At 39.7% G+C, this 17,488-nt stretch overlaps 1 long non-coding RNA gene across 3 annotated transcripts in view; it reads left to right on the top strand.

The window, feature by feature from the left end:
- The window catches only part of LOC121659922, an 85,301-nt gene extending 77,267 nt beyond the window's left edge, over positions 1-8,034 (top strand). For all 3 annotated transcript variants that reach the window (XR_006014507.1, XR_006014508.1, XR_006014506.1), the window contains exon 6: positions 6,751-8,034. This is a non-coding gene — a long non-coding RNA (uncharacterized LOC121659922). The remainder of the gene's footprint in view (positions 1-6,750) is intronic.
- Positions 8,035-17,488: the final 9,454 nt, after the last annotated feature.

The raw sequence follows: 17,488 nt of genomic DNA, 5'->3' as shown, positions 1-17,488 counted from the left end.
AATTCCTTTAACAGGAAAAAAACTAAGACTAAACTAAAACCCCAACAAACGCATATGCGTCTACCTTACTGATAAAGCTGCTACTGTGATATGAGTGAAGAGACTATTTGATCTCTGTGACTGAAGCCTGAATAAACAATTTATACATTCTGAAAGCTGATGGCTGCTGGAAGATGATTCATCAATCTTCTCTGCAGGTACCTTCAAGTATAACAATTATTGAACTTGTACAGGAAAAAAAGTAAAAGATGGGTTTAAAATTATTCAGACAGATGCAATTAAGGAACAGAAGTTGATTGTCTGAGCGGAAGAGAGGAAGACCTGTGCAGTATTTTGCCACTGGAGAATTGGTTTTGCTGCAGGTTTGTTCACTGTTAAAAGAAGAAACTAACCTGAAAATAATAATTTGAAAAATAAAATTTGGTCTACAGTAGAAGGATCCTGGGCAGCTTTAGGCCAAAGAATTCTCCAGACTGGTGTTGAAACTCATATAGGAGAATACATTATTTCTCTGGCTTTGGATCTTATACTTCTACATAGGATATTCTTAAAGCTAAGGCAAGGTCTGCAGATGCACTCACTGCATTTGAATATCCAAATTGTATATTCAAGGTCATCTACATAGCTGGATCTCTTGGGTACCAAGAAAACTGGTGTTTGGGAAGCCATCACTGCTAATGAGGACTTCATTGGATTGCAGAACTTCAGTGAAAACTGAGACCAGTGATGTGCTAGCATTTTTCTGTTAGAACACTAATCCTAATAGGGATAATTTCCCAAATTTGGGCCATTAGGAGAAAACACTGGATTTTCCTTCAGCAAACAATTTATGTTCATGAAAAAACTTGCTGATGTCAGCAGAGTTGTGCAGGCACGTACTGGGTGCACATTTTCTTTGAGAGATTCCTAGGATCTGGCACATCTTAAATCTGTGGCTGTTCTAGAAGGCATCCAAATGGCTGCTGAGAAGGGTCAAAGTCACAAACAAATAAAATCTACAAGGCAGTGTGTATGCACATACTTGCATTATGATGATTGTGAGCCTCAGTGTAATATTTAGTGTCTGCTCAATGGCACTTAGAGCGGTGAGTTCTCAGTAGCTTTAGAAAACCATGTGTTTTCTGAAGAAATACAGATTCCTGAAAGATATCGTTAGTTTTCAGGATGAGCAAAATCTCTGTGATGATGCAGTCTGGTTTTCTTTATTACCAGGGCCACAGAATTTCATTGAGGAGCTCCTGCAGTTCGTGCAGCTGTGTTTGATTGAGCTAGCTAAAGAATATGAAGAGAAATTGGGGCAGATAATCTGTTATTTTCTCCCTTCATAGAGTTCAAAAACAGGTTTTGCAAAAAAGAAATTCTGCCTCCTTCAGTTATTGAGACTGCTGTAGTCAAGCCTTTTAATGAACAAATTTTGTAGAATTTAGGGTCTCTGAAGTGCAAAGCCACAACAGAGTGTGGCTCTTAATGTGCCATATGAGCATTATGTTGCTGGCTTTCTCTGTCAAAGCTGGCATGTATCAGAATGCAATAAAGAAAAACTACTTCATTCAAAATTAAATGGCCACATCCAATTAAAGAAAAGACTGAAGTCTGAAACCGTAAAATCCATTGAAGGTTTCTTTCTGTTTTAGAGGAAATGTACCAATTGCTAATGGAAGTGTTACGCTAAACCATTGGCTACTAGTTAACTATTATGTGTTCTAGCAGGATTTGTGGTTGGAGGGTTTTTTTGTCATTTCCCCTCCTCAGAAGATTTGGGGAAAAGAACTGAAAACTATTGAAAAGATTTCCTTAGTCTTTTATCTTTCGAATCAGTGTCATACTAACAAAAAGATGTTTTGAAGTCTTTAACCATTAATTGACTAACTGGTTTTCTTTAGACATAAAACTTGTCAAGGCCTTGATTGTTGTGAATCCATGGTGATAGATTCTGGCTGACTGCCTAAGTACAAGGTCTCTGAACACTAGGATAACACTTTCTGAAACAGTTGGGGCTTATCCCCCATAATGCCATTTAAACAAACTTAATTGACTAAAACTTTCACTTTTGTGCATTCTGGATAAGGTACTATTTGCAAGAAGAGGCCTTTTAGGAATAGACCCTAAGTGACAAAATCTGACCTCTACCTAGCCTTAGATTTCTCAATTCTTGTTTATTTACACAAAATAAGCCAATATGAACTGCCTTAAAAAATCACTATAAGCAGAAAGCCTATTATATGCCATAATTTTTCTCTAGTGAATAACCTTAGAATGAGTCCAAATTGAGACTCTATGAGCAGCATAAAATTCACACACTTCTGCAGTAAGAGTAATTGTTATCTTCAGATAAGTGGCTATATATGTCAGTCACTAGGCTTGGTCTGTATGAAATGAATAAAAAGTTTCAGACAAAGCTAAGACCTCTCTTTTTTTTTTTTTTTTTTTTTTTTTTTTTCCCCAGTTGTTGTTGTTGTAGTGAAACTTTACTAAAGAGATGCCCCTGGGATGATTTTCTTAAATTTTGAGTTCTGGGCATATGCAGAATTATACGTCTATCTCTACGGGTTACTGATTTTCATTTTCCACTCTTCTTTCACTGGCAAAGTAACTTGGGTTTGAATGGAAGCAGTATGTCAGATTTAAATAATATACAGGAATGATTAACACTTTTTGCAGGGAACATGACAACTCTGGGATAACTGTTTTATCTCTAGGAAGACTCAAACATTACAAGGTAAAATTCTTAGCATCTCTAAGGCATTTTGAATGGCCCACATGACATGAGTTGGTGACAGTACTCTACTCCGTAGTTGTCAGGGCCCTCACAACTCAAAAACTTCACCTGTGGTCTCCCCCAACCAATGTCCACAGGCTCTGGAGCTTCCTCAGTCCCTGCCTGGGCAAGACCATGATCATGGGTCCCACTGATCCCGAGCCTGAACCATGGGCTGATGGCCTTGGCCTCATTTTATCACCACAAACTTGCTCAGAGGTCACGATCCCAGCTGCACTCACTGGATCTGATCCTGACCTGCAGATAGACTGCCAGCTTGACCATGGATCGGCCTCATCACCACAAACTTGTCTAATTGTCTGTACTCTTGGTTGACTATCAGCTGTTGTCTATGGTCCTGCCCTGCTTCCTCACTGGGACAGCCAGGATCCTGCCCTGGTGACATTGCCCTTGGTTCCCTATTCTGTCAGAGCAGCTGCCCTTGCTGCTTCCTGACAGTAGTGCAAAAGCTTTTATCTTATCAAAACAATATTGCAGGTCAGAACCAGATGCCAATCTTTACCCAATCACCTTGTGTGCTCCACAAGGTGATTTCCAGTGTTGGTGATTTTTGGGGGGATGTGGGAAGGGGGGAGTATCACTAAGAAGCCCATCCAATGAAGAGAGCTCCTGTTAACAGTGCACTTGCTTCATGAGCAGAGGACTTCTGTCTCAATTATTTTCTTAGAATAGCCACAGAGCTTGAACATAAACATCACCTTTTCTTTTAATGTATCTTTGAAAAAATACTCCAAGAAAAGAGAATTTTAGCCTGAGCAGTTCTGTTCTGAGTTAAAAATTGCATGGCTGAGTTGGGACTTGGCCTTAACAGGCTCATTTCACTACATAGTCTAGGTGCAACCTGGAATAGAGTGGAATAGGCATTTTCTTCTCTTGAACTCATACAGGTACTGCAAACCCAAGTCAAGCAGACATTATACAATCAATGTACCAGTTGTTCCTCCTAAGAGAATGCAACTATTATTAGAGTTTATGGTTAGTACGAAAATCTTTCAGATGTAAGGGATTTTAATATATTTATTTCTCAACTGACCTTGGTTTTGCTAACCAAAACAAAAAAACCACCTACCCTCAAGTGTCAATTTTATTTAAAGACAATTTTTAATTGAAAAATGTTGTTCCAGTTTTCAATCCATGTAACATGTGTTCAGAAGTAAATTTTATCTTTAAAAGTTTTGTGTATATTTATATTGATGTATAAAATCACATCTTTGCTATGCAGAATTTTGTTTTCTTGACTTCTGCATGTAACTAGGCACTTTGCTGTTAGAAGGCAAACACTAGTGATGTGGCAGTGGTTTGTGAAGCAGCTAAAAATGTGGTATATCCACAAACAGAACATGTTTTTAAGATATCTGAAATAGTAATTCTGAGACTGTGCCAGCTTTGTTAAGTCCATTATCTCAATCAATAGCACTTGTATATGTAATATCTAAAAGGTATTATTTAATTATTATGCAGGTTTTATTTGACTGCAAAGGCACTGAGCACCTTTCAACATGAAGGTGTAGTGTCCTTAGGCCAACTCTTTAATTTATCAGGACGAGACTCTCTGAGTAAGTGTGTCTTATCACTGTTTTACAGAATCAAGTCTACTGAGAGCATGCAGCACAAAGCTTAACTACACAGTTGAAGAACAGTAAAAGAAAGTGTTTTTGAGGGAAAAGTGTTGCTGCCAATAACTCTAGGATGCTGAAATGTACAGTGATTTGTATTTTGATGTGCTGCATCCATGCAGCTGGAAATTGGATGGAGAGTCAAAATTATGACTAAGAAAATGTTCAGTACTGGCAAGGAGAAAGCATCTGCCACCACTGAAAAAAGGATGTGTAATCCTTGCAGGGCTGTGTACCCCATCTCCACAATGAGTGGTAACCTGTATGAAGGAATAATAAGGGAATGTATTGTGCTCTTGTAGCATACTGTTCATTTACTGGGGTTTTTTCCCTAATGTTATAAAATAGTTTGGACATTATGTGAGTTTTCTGGTATAAGTTCGTGACCCTTCCTTTTTCCCCATGAACTTTCACCTTGACATATTTTAGAATTAAACCAATCTATTAATAATAAAGACATATTGAAATACCAAATACTGTAATGAAAAACATTACAAGAATCTCTTCTGCCAGTAGTAAATGACAAAGTTGAAAAGGTATGTGTTAAAGGAGCATTAATAGCCAGCAACACAGTTTCACTAGTAGAGGTGGTGGAGAGTTGAGTGGTTGCATGGGAATTAGTGAGAAGCAGGAACAGATGTCTGCTGCACAAGTTCATGGACTTGTTCCTCATCTGTCAGTCACTGCACGGCTGTGAGTGTGAAGCACTGCCCACAGGTACCCAGAGATGTTAGAGCAGGGCTCAGCCTCTTGAGTTAGTGGGGCAGTAGGGTAATCCTCCTGCTGCCATCAATTCTGCTCAGTCATCTCTGGCTTAGCATCAGAGAACAAAAGGGCTGTAATTTCATCCCTGTTTCCTCACTTCTCTCTTTCTCTTTTACAGTTATCAGTCTTTTGCTGAATGAGAGGTGCTGGTTCAATCTGCATTACAAGTCTTAAGGCATTTCTTGCCATAGGTCATCCAAGAAAAATGTCCCTGTTGTTTCCCCATGTGCTCTACAGTAATTTGGGTGTTTGTCTCAGACCTACCTAAGGTACAAAGCCCCAGCAAAGCAAGGAAAGAACAAGGGTTTTTTTTATCCTTGGAAAGACAGAAAAAGTCTTTCTACTACTAAGCAGCTTGCAAGGCCAAAAGTTGATACTTTTACATAATTAATATTTCTTTATGTCATCTCTGATCATTCACTTGTCCAAAAGCTTTCAGGCCAGTTTACTAACTCACAGACAGACTAGTAATTATTGTAGATTTAAGACACCTAAACCCAAAATACTGTCAGATGTGACTATTGCACAAGAGGATCAGACTAAAAGCCTGACACATTACTACTCTTTCAGATTAGCAAAGCCTTGGATGCAGGCTTCCCTCCATCATTCCTAAAATAATGCTAATCCCTATACCTAAGGTTTTGCAATTCTGTAGCTGGACAGCACCTATACTAAAAGGATTTTCCATTGCTGATGTCTGCTTAGCAAATTAGTTATAGGAGGGGACTCCACAGAACAAGCCATGCTTGACCTACACAGAATCTTCAGATGTCTTGACTTTTTCCTCTTTAAAAAATTTTCAAGCTTTAAAAATTAGTAGTGGAGAAATATTAAAATTGTGTTTATATTTTACTAATGACATTATCTACATTTTTCTCTTCTGAAAAGGGAAAGACCAGTGATCCAAGACACTAAGGAACTTCTTAATTTAAGATTTAATTTAACCCACTGTGACACAGCATAGATTATGCCATAAAGATAGCACTACTGAAACTACATTTAGCAGTATAGCAGCAAGACAAAATTATACATTGGAAGTATATGAAGTGTATACACAGTTGTACTATAATTACAGCTTTGATTTTTATTTTTTTTTTAAGGTAATCAATTCAAGTATAGCTAGAAATAATAAGCTGATTTTTAAAACATTGATTTGCAGCCGTCTGGGCCCACTTTAACTTGGTGGGCTAGGGGTTATGATATAAGAAGAGTGGTGCTGAGGAAGTAGAATGTCTTCTTACCTCATGAAGGTATTTCATATTGTGATACACCATGAACAATGATTCTGTGAGTCACATTCCAGAAAACCCTCTAATCTATAGATCAATTGGTCTAGATTCCCTAGTTCTGCCTTGGACCATTCCTTTTACATCCTAAAATTCACAGTGCTGTTAAAGACTTTTCACTGCAACTTCCATGCTGACTGAGAGGTGAGGAAGAAGGTAGGACATTCACAGTCCTTTCAACAGAGATATGAAATATATACATTTTAGAACTGCTTTGGTCTCTTTATCATGCAGGATTTGATACTGAAATTTTTAGTTCTTTCAAGCTAAAGACTAGTAATTTATTTTATCATATCTTTTGCAGTTTCTTGTACAAACTTTTGCAGACCACAGTTGTGGATGTCCCTCCTGAAATGGCACTTTCTGCTCTATTCGTGCCAGAAGGCAATTGGAACTTGTGTGATTCTCCATCCTCCTAGCACTTCATAGAGACATCTGACCAGAGACTGCTGATGCACAGGCAGCTGGAATATGTGCTGTGGGAATGAGTAAACAGAAGGGCCAGAAATCCTCACTCTAGGGAACTGTGGAACTGATACTGGAAGACTGTCAAGTCAGAATATCCTTAGAATGATAGGACATGAGTTCAAGCCACACATAAATCCAGATTTCAGAGTCTTGACCTCAGGTAAGACTCCGGATTACATGAAATTTGTAAGAAAAGTACAGGAAATCTACAGTGATCTCATGTATTTAAAACCTGTTCTCAGACAAAGTAAGACAAATTAGTTTCAACAGAAAAAAAAAATCCTGGACAGGATTACCAGAATTTTGAATGAAGAAAATTTCAAAAATCCAAGTTTAAGAAATTACTTTACTTGAAAACTCTTTCATGCTGAGGCAGGATCTGAATCTAATTTTCACAGCCCTACAAAATTATTCTACATAGAGAAGCTTATCACATACATAATTACCTTATTCTAGTTTGTATTCTAGAACAAACATGTCTGCATGAGACAGTTATTCAGTAAGAATGCTGCTTTTATTCTTGAATAATTCCATGTGCAGTCAAGCCCTCAGTCAAACCATCACAACTCTGTATGTAGATGAATTGTCAGTCTGTCTCTGCTTGCACTTACAGAAAATGTGTATCTCTGTTACTAAATGCAGCTGACAGATCTGAAAACGTCATGTTTGTGGAGTAGGCATAGCTCTTACAAGCTCCCACCCTTATTGGCCTACTATTTCTGTGTCCTTTGGAGGTGTTACGAACTGCATATCCTTCATATTTTGTGTTCAATGTCATTAGCAAACTAATAAATGCTATGGAGAGAAGGAAAAGTTTTTTCTTCCCTTGTTTGCCAAAAAGCAAGAGGATTTTTGCCAAAAGGAAGAGTTTTTGAGTGTGACAATGCTCCATCAACTTTATATATATGAGCCCAGGAGAAGAAAACTGAGTTGCTTTCCTTTGAGAAGGGGAAGGAAATAAATATTTGTCCTAGTTCACTAAAAAGCTCTTACATATTAGACCTTTTAACCATAAAGACTTTATTTTCTTCATGCTTGTTTTTGTCACCTATGTTTGCCTAATTTTGTCATGAGTACTGTCTCAAAGCCTTAATAAAACATTAATGTCCAAGCCCCAGAACTTCCACTGTTACTTTTCTATCATTTATCTCTGTTACTGATTTTAGCTCTGGTTACTTCTAAGAAAAGTAAAATGGCAATCTATACATTTCAAGGAAAGGATGAGATTAATGAATGTATACAACTAGGACCTGCTGCTGATGATGTCAAATATTAAGAGGTGGAACTCTTAATATGTACTTAAAATAGTTTGTTTTCTACTTTGTGTAGTTCTTGTAGCTCCACTTTAATGTTCTTCCCTAATACAGGTTTTAACAATTCAAGTATGGACTGAATGGCCTTATTAGAACCTTTTTAATGAGTAAGTAAGTGTAGCTTTTAATTCAGTAGCACCTAAAAGATGTCACTATATGGCTACTTTCTAGCCCATATGAAATTACGTGGTGCTGGCTGTTCAGGCATGTTTAATGTGAACTCGTCCCAGCTGTATTCTCAGCAGAGAGCAACTCCTGAAAAGCCCATGAAGATGGATCAGGGTTTTTTTCAGCAAACTGGAAGGAAGAGATCAGTTCTGCTATCACTTTTACAGTTTACATGCTATGGGGAGGAGTCTGGATCCTTGTTTAACGTCTTAGCAGACTGTAGGTATCAGGCATTATACAAACATTCAGTGATAACATTTTTCAGAATAAAAGCCCAAGACCAGTTGGTTTTCTTACTGAGGAGATCATTCTAGATTTCCAAAACAGGACTAGTGAATAGAGTTGTTCCTTTTTGAGATATGATTTTGTTCTTTAAATATCGTGAACCGTGAGTCACTATCACCCCCGGGGGTTCTAGAAGGTTCCCTTGTGCCTCCCCTCAGCAGCGAGGGCCCAAAGGCACGTGAGGCATCAGCCAGGGCTTCTGGAGAAGGCGAGGATGTGCATGTCCCCCTCCCCGGTCACTGGTGGGAGGAAACCCAGCCTGGATGCATCCACTGCAGCCATCTCCCAGAATTTACAGCTGCCTCACAGGAATCTGCCCAATCACCAGCTCCATCCCAGAACGGGGCACTGAGTAACACTAATTGGGCAAACTGAGAGAACCTGTGAGTAGTGACTTGCTCACCTGGGGATGATCAGCCCTCGTCCCAAGCGCGCTCCACGCCCCAAGGGCAGGCAGGAATGGCACGAAGCCGGTGTTTGGCTGCCGGGGAAGATGGAAGCAGCAGCCCCGTTGTCCTTGGAGAAGGAAGGGCCCTGAGGGGCAGGTGCTGCCCGGCTCTGGCTCTCCCTGGCACCTGCGCCCTGCGGGAAGGGCCCTGCGCGGGAGCAGCAGCAGCAGCAGCACCTGCCGGGACTGCGAGCAGGTCAGTGCCTCAGCTGAACTTCCATTACTTCTTTTCTCTCTGAGGAATGTTTGCCATCACATTAACTTCTTTTGGAGATTTTTGAGGTATGTATCAGGAAAAATCCCTTTACAAATCATCATCTACTTAAGCTTTTGTTGGTTCAAATGTTATTCCCTTTGCTATTGAAAGCAAACGTCATAAAGATCCGTTTTCCTTTAAAACAAAGGATTTGAATTTTTATATCGGAGTAGCCTTTAGGTTGTTTGTTGTTTATGTATCTTGCAATATGGTATTTCATTTTAAGGAAGAATTCTTTAGGTTTATTTTGTTCAAAAATTTAAAAGTTGATGTGTTTGACTTGAGATTCTACGGGTTCTGTTAGTAACTTGTTTTCCGTGGGAAAAAGTAAGTTCTGTCATAATGGCTTTGCACTTCAGAAGGGAATTCTGTAACTCTCTTAAGTGTAATGTGATTGTGTCTACATTGTTGTTTTGCAACTTTCTTCTGTTGTTAAATACCAAGCTAGGGCTTCTTAAGTGTGAGAAGGAAAAATAGCCTTTATACTATTGTTTACCTCCTCATTGGTATTATGCAGTTCTTCGCATTATAAAAATGCTATTTAATCATGGTCAACTTAATTCTATCTACCAACTCCTCCATTGTGCAAGGCTTTGGACAGCACTCGCTAGGTTACTGAGTCCTCCCCTCCCTACTACAGCCGTCACATTGGATAATTTGTTTTTGAAGTGTGCTGTACTCTATCTTAACAACACTTGTGTGGTTTATTCCCACTATTCCCAGAGGATGGCTGTTACAGAATGTGATTGCTTTACAACATTGCTAGTGAACCATTTGCCATTGGAACTGACTTAGGATAAAGTCAAAACCAATGAGCTACCACCATATACTTTAAAAAAATTCATGGCCAGCTAAAGTCCATTTGGACTCATGCCAAAGTCATCTTTAAATTTTTTTTTCTCTCAGCTTTTTAGCTAAAAGTTAGACAGCAATCCTGTCCTCTCTTAGCTTTTTTTATAGTAGACTAAATAAATCAAGCTTGTTTAATCTCATTTTATAAAATAAGCTTTCCATTGCCCTCATCTACCTAGCAGGCCTCCTCTACCTGCTCTAATTCCAGTCAATTTGTCAAATGCAGGTGGCTAGAGTGAATGCAGTATTTCAGGTGAGCTCTTCCTAGACTTTTACACAATGCTATTGCTTTTCCTTGGCTCTGTTGAAAGTTGCACTAGCTGCCATAAAGGGGTGATCCACAATCATTGTATTTTAGCAGTCATCCTAAATTAATATTGAGGAATTATGCCATTTATGCTTTTTTAGCACATAATACTGAGATTTGAGGTTTGTTTTTAAATCAGAGGAAGTTTAATGTGTTGTCATCTACTTTCAATAATCCTAGGCTATATCTCTTAAATATTTTTATTTATTTTCTGTGCATTGTTGCTTTCAACTTGCTATTGTAAAGTGTTGGCTATTACTGGAAACAAAATGAAAAAATATCAATGTCAGGCACTATCTTTCAATTCTTATACTAGTCTTTATTTGGTTTGTGTCAGTTTTGTTTTGTTTAAGTTTGGTAGAAAGTCCTTGTTGTCGTCTCAAATCCTAGAGTTCTGAGTTGGAGTGGAGATTAACTAGACTCCTATAGTTTGGGGCTACGCCAGATTGGATTTCATTTGCACTTCACCTGATTTTTATTCTCTAGTGTCACTCCTATCAGTTGTTTTTTTCCCTTTCACCCCATGCTCTGTGTTGCCCTTCTCATTTAAATGAATGCAACATACCAATTTGAGGTTGGAACATGCCTGTATTATCTTTACTGCATTAGTTTCTTTCTTTCATTTATGTAACTGAAAAAAAATCTTCATCTATTTTAATGCCCTTTGCAAAGCCTGGGATAGCTCCTCTCTTGGCAGTCTCACTTCACCCCATGCTTCTCAGTTAAGGACCAATGAGCACACACAAGTGTTTTTCCCCATGCGTTCCTTCTGTTTCTCTTTTCACATCTAATACTTCTTGGGGTGGTAGTGCATCCAGTTAGGCCTGGAGTACCTTCTCCTGGGTTTCTTTTTACTGTGTTTGGAGTGTAGATTCTTGACTATTTAAACATTCTTTATGTGAAGTATTAGTAAGACTTTGCTCCCTATTCAACCTATTAGCTCCACAGTCCAGCTGATGTAACTACACTAGTTTGCCTTCCTGAAATTTGAACATTTAGAGACCCACTTACTGAGTTTGTTCTCCCGTTTCACTTACACCAGTTTTGTCTGACTTGGTCCAGAGCTGATTTCTACAACTGGTTAATTTCCAATACTCTCACTACTTATCAGTAATATAGATTATAATGTCTTGTTGCCTCTTATTTTTCTGATGAGGATTTGATTAAGTGTATTGTACATTGCATCCAAAAATAACTGAATGTTACTGCTATGGATAACATTTACAGTCAGTTTTATCCTTAATTTTGTGGTTATAAACAAATGCCGTTAGCCACCACTCCAGGAAAAGAGTAACTGTGTCATGCAGCACACAATGGACCCAGACTTAGGGAATACCAGACTAAGGTAATGTTTCCTGTGCTTTCCTATGCTGCAGTGAGCCCTGCTAATAGAACCACCAGAGTTAGGCTGATTTTTTTTTTTTTTTAACAGACTTGAGCACCTGTAGTTCAGCTTCTCTGAAAATCAATTTCTGAGCCTATAAAATGGATTAGTCTCTAGCCAATCTTTAACTTGCTTTTGAGTAGGTATGCATATGTAACCCACTGTTCACTGTGCTATGCGTCCCTCTCTGTGGCTGCATCTGGCCAACAGCGGATATGAATATGCTACAGCTGCTTGCTAGGATATTTAACTCGAGGTGTAAAGGTTTGTGAGTCAGCCCTGGAGGTCCCAGGTAATAAGCAAGATGGTGATTATTACACTTCCAGGATTGTATGTACTTGCATTCCTAAGGACAGCTTGTAATGCGAGTGTGGAGGGGATAGTTTAATTCGGGCGCCCCGCCCCCCCCGGGGGGCGGGGCAAGTGTTGTGGGGTTTAGAACAGATAAAAGGAAGCTTACAAAATACATCAAAAGAGACTTCACAGAAATATGCCTGTCCTCATTTTAATGTCTGCAATAAAAAAAAAAAACCTAGAAAAATGTTGCACAAATGAGTTTACCATTTAATAGCTGATGAAATGACATGGTTATGCAATAATTGTTTTCAGGATGGGGATGCACAACTCACTACATTATTCTTCTGGTACTCAGGTTAGGGTGCAAACTAGTTTGTGTATCTATGCATACAAAAGCTGACATAAATTACTTATGCAATAATAAATGTTTATTGGTTTGGTTCATCCAAGATTATTAGCTATCAGAACAGATGTAGATATTTTCAGAGGTACTCTGCATCAACAACCAAACAAACTTGTAGAACCTTTCACAGTCCTTTATTTTCTTATGAATATGAAGGAATTTAAGGTTTGGGGGTTTTTTTAGTTAAGTTAAAAGTATTTTTCTGGGTTTTTTTTTGGCAAAAGACCTGGACAAGACTCTCTTTGTCTAAATAACATACAAAAAGTAAAAATGCACACATCTCACCCATCACTGAAATGAAACCATTTCTTGAATTAAAACATGAGATGTGACTGGTCAGACAGATGTGCTGATTAAACTCCCCATGCTCGGATTATTTTGACAGGCATCAGTTCCAAGTTGACTGTGTCTGTGATACAACGGCTAAAACATGCTCTTCTCTGTATAGGTGTTCAGTGTTTTCTTTCTTACCTATTTACATGGATGTACCTTGCGTGGCCTCTTCAGATTTTGTCCTCTAAACTTTCTCATCACAGAGAGAAAACCAAAATTCCCATAGTTTGCTCTGAGGTATTCCCAAGTGCCTTCCCAAATTGTCATGAATTGTACAACTGTGTTACACAGTCTTACATTTGAAATTAGAATTTGTAAGCTTTAGGGCTTCTTTTGTCCCAGGAGAAATCCTGCCTTTCACAGAAAACTTCTGATTTCAGGCTGACTAGAATTTCACGTTACATTGTGGATTTAGGGTGTGTGCAAGTTTTAATAGCTTAAATGTATAAATGTAAATTGACACAATCCCATTAACCAGCGAACACAATTAACCATGTGGAACACTGTTTATACAAGTTTAAGTGTCTTAGTTAGAATAAATATTTTCTCCCTTACAGAGTTAGCTTTTTTTCATAACCTGTGACCTGGTTTATACACAACTATGATGATTCACAAGTACCTTCTCTAAGAGGGATTAAACTATACTGGTATAACTATCAGTAGAGGTAGAGTTAAGCAGTATTTTTGCTTACTTTAATAGTATCTACATGCAAGAAATTGTACCATATTTGCTCAGTTACTTTAGAAATAGGTACATTAAAATAGTATTAAATGTGTTGGCTGTTCATTGAGGAGGTAAGACCTGCTGTAACACTTTCCCAGTTTATTTAACTGTAAAACAAGATTGTGGCACTATGAATAGCCAGTTTTCTCAGAGAATTTGTCAGTACCTGTTTTGTAGATACATCAACAACCATTTGTTTCTCAACCAAATTACACAGTTAAACTAGAAAAATTAGTTGCTGCATCTGGTCTAAATTCCTTTCTCAATCTTTTTATAAACCTATTGATGTATGAAGGATATCTGCTTTTGATCAAACATAACATTTTACCCTAACTCCATAAAGTCAGCCTGAAGACCATCGTTATAAATGTGATCAGCTCTCTTCATAAAATGTTTGACACCTCTACTGAAATGTATTTAGCAGCTGATCCTTCTTAAATAAGTAAATAAAACTAAAACAACCCCCACACTTATTTCTACTCATCTGTTTTATCTGGAACACATTCCTTGGGCCTGTTGGTGCAATATGTATTTAAGGAAATTGTAATCTTGCAAAAGAAGAGGAATTGAAAGGGGAAGCAGGAAAAAAAAAATCTTATGAATGTTCTCAGACTCTTGAGCTCAAGTATTTCATGATGGAAACTGGCTATAAGGCAATTGTTTTTCTCTTTAGAAGTTGAAAAAATTAACTCTAATCTTGTTGTAAAAATATGTAGGGACAAGTAAGATTTTGACTGGGTTTGTTTTGGTCTCCATCAGTGAATTTCTGTGGTAGCCTGATCTAGGCAGTGGTGAGCAGGTTAGTGGGGATGGTTATCAGTGGTTCCATACAGGGTGGGACAAAGTAACAAAAATACAGGCCAAAGAGGAGAAATATTTTCACTTACAAAGCTGGGAACTGTACAGCAAGAACCAGTTTTTCTTTGCTCTATAATCAGTGCATGCAGTGGGAAACCTTACGTTTGACTAAAGCCTTGTCAGGCAAAGCTTGCTGTCACCTAAGATGCCATGGTGGTTTCTACTTTCTTTGAAAAATTGGTGACTCAAAAGTGCCTATTCAGTTAGCTATTTATCTAATAACTTGGTGGCTACAGATTTGGATTTTTTCCAATTCCACTTGAGTAGAGTAGGAGACTCATCTCTTATAATTACCATCTAGGGTGAAAAGGACATGTTGCAAATGTTTAAAGCTTTTTCTTGTGCAAAGGGAGTGGGTAGGAACATGATTAGATCTGAGCACTGACTGGGACACCTGAGCTCTGGGCTTTGGTAAGCACCATAACCACAGCCTTAACTTCTCTTTTCCCCTGGCTCAGTGCACTTTTATGCAAAGTGAAATGCCTTCAAAGGAGAGAATGAAGATTTTTCCCACATTAGAATAGCCAGGTGACTGAGGAACCCTAATAAGAAGTGAGGATTGTGGGTTTGAAATCTCTCAGATCAGGGAATTGATGCATATTGCTCTGCCTCAAGACAAGTACTTCATGCATGGAGAAAGAATGCAGCAGATGATGGTAGTAGTTGATCTTTCCTGGTAGGGAAAAATACATCTCCACAAAGAGATTAAGGGCTGTGAATTGTACAAGAGGGGACACCTTTCTCTGCAACTGTAAGATAGATTGGTGTGCTTGAGAATCTAGGCTAATGCTTACTAACTTCAGTGAAACGAAACCATTACATTGCAGCTGCAGTTTTAGATCCTGTGGTGGCTGAAAGGGTGCTAGTAGTGGGATTACTTCCCTTGTACAGAGTGTGAGTCCTCACATCTGAGCTGTGCGTCCAAGTCCCAGCTGAACCGACCCCTCTAAAGCTGCGGCAGTGGATGAACTGCAGAGGTGGTCTTTTCCAAACAGGACGCTTTGCCGTGAAAAAGCCGAATGGCTTCTCCCGGTCGTGCCGGCAGGACGCCGAGCTGCAGCTTTGCCCCATCCGCGTCCCACGCAGAAGGAAGGCAGGGAGATGCTCCGGCCTTTCTCTCGTAGCTCGTCTCGAACGGGAGGCCCCGCGGAGGCGCCGCAGCAGGTCCCGCGGGCGGGGGGGCCCTGAGCCCTGCCCTGCTCGCCCGCCGCCCGCGGGGGTCAGGCGCAGGCAGGGGGCAGCTCCCTGGCTTTCTTCCCCTGTCCTACCCCTCCTCCTCCCATTGTAAGTAATGACCGCATCACTAACAACTGATGCGTTCACCTTTGCAAAACGTCTTCGTGGGTAGCAGCTTATGTGACTAAAAAGGCTGAGCGAGCCAAGGATAGGGCACAGACGCTGAACCTGTAACACGAAGCGTACATTCGTAATTACCGGCATTATGCTGTCCTACCTAAAACAAGCAGTTCTGCACGTCTTCTGTGATCTGTAGTAATTATCCCTCTGCGTTTTACGAGACTCTTGCGTCACTGAAGTGCCCCGAGGTGACTCCGTAGCACCCGCCGATGGCGGGGACGCTGCCTCGTTAGGTCTGATGGAAACGGATGGCAATGGCTGTGAGAAGGCGTACCCGCCGGGGAGAGGAGGGGGCTCGCTGCCGAGGGTGCCTGCGCGCCGCGCGGGACGGAGCGGGAGCGCTGTAGTTTTTAACGCTTCTAAGTAATGATCACGGGGCTAGCGTGACAGGTAAAGGAACTGGAAATCAGCTGGTATTAAGTGAGAAATCATTTATCAGTTTAAGGCTGGTTGTGTCTAGTTTTCTTAAGCTGATTGAAGAAAAAAGGAGAAGGGTTTGAGAAACCTGGAGCCTGTGTACTCATTTCTAAATTGCACTGGACTTCTAGTTACACATCGAAAATCCTTTACTAAAAATAACTGCTGTCCATCAAGTAATATAAAGGACTCGCAGAGTGTTTCTTAGTGTGTTAGATCTCCATCGCCCAGTAGCATTTCACGCCTCCTCCCCCCGTTTAAAACCAATGGAGAAAGGTGGTGTTTGGATCTAGACTAGTTTCTCACCAGCGATAAAGGGGCTGTTTTCTGTAACAGCGTAGATTATTAGAAACTTGTAATTTGCAGTTCGCATTTGCCATCGAGATCACAGCGTGGGGCGGAAGGGACTAGATCCTATAGTAGCCTCAGTAATTCCCGTTCACGGGTTTGGTATGTCGATGGAAAAACCCAACGCTTCCAGAGAGAAGTTGCTTGAGTTTAATAAACAGTGACTTCAGGAAGTGCAATAAAATCAATTAATGTTGCAAAAGCATTGGCCAAAAAGAAAGTGGCGAAAGGATTTATGGTAATGTAATGGATTTACAAGCATTTATCCTGCGACTTGATAAACAGCAATGGGAAGCCGAGATGGTGAAAATAATTAGTCCCGCAGCCTCAGTGAATATGGACAATTTATTATTATAATTTTATCCTTTCAGTGGTTATTCAAATTTATTTTTTAATTTTGTGAGCTGAGGCGCAGGGGGATTAATCTAAAGTTTGGTTCCCCCTTCCTCGGGGGCTCGGTTTTTTCTCACATTTTCTCTCTTCACAAAGCAAAGCGTGATCTGTCATTTGCCAGGGCTTCTCCACACAGAGAGCTCGTTCTTAGGTTTTCTGCTTGTATTTTAAGGACTATTATCGTTGGCCTTAGTAAATAATGTTACCCAGCGGGGGAAGGATCAGCTGTTTGTCTCCCTATGCGCCAGGTTTTTCGGTCCCTTTTGATTTCCAGATGCGTTTTCACGCAAACTTTGAAAGAGCTGCAGTTGGGAAGAGGCTGCAGGAGCATGCCCTGGCTCTTGAGCAACGCTAGCACCGAAAAGTTTTCTGCTTGCTCTCAAGAGTTTGTAGCCCTATTATTACAGTAGAAAAGAGACATCCAGCATGGAG

This window comes from Corvus kubaryi, unplaced genomic scaffold (assembly GCF_017639235.1).
Source record: "Corvus kubaryi isolate FWS band 111438036 unplaced genomic scaffold, C.kubaryi_AGA036_p1.0 138, whole genome shotgun sequence".
Lineage (NCBI taxonomy): Eukaryota > Metazoa > Chordata > Aves > Passeriformes > Corvidae > Corvus > Corvus kubaryi.
This window is presented reverse-complemented; position numbering and strand designations above follow the sequence as displayed.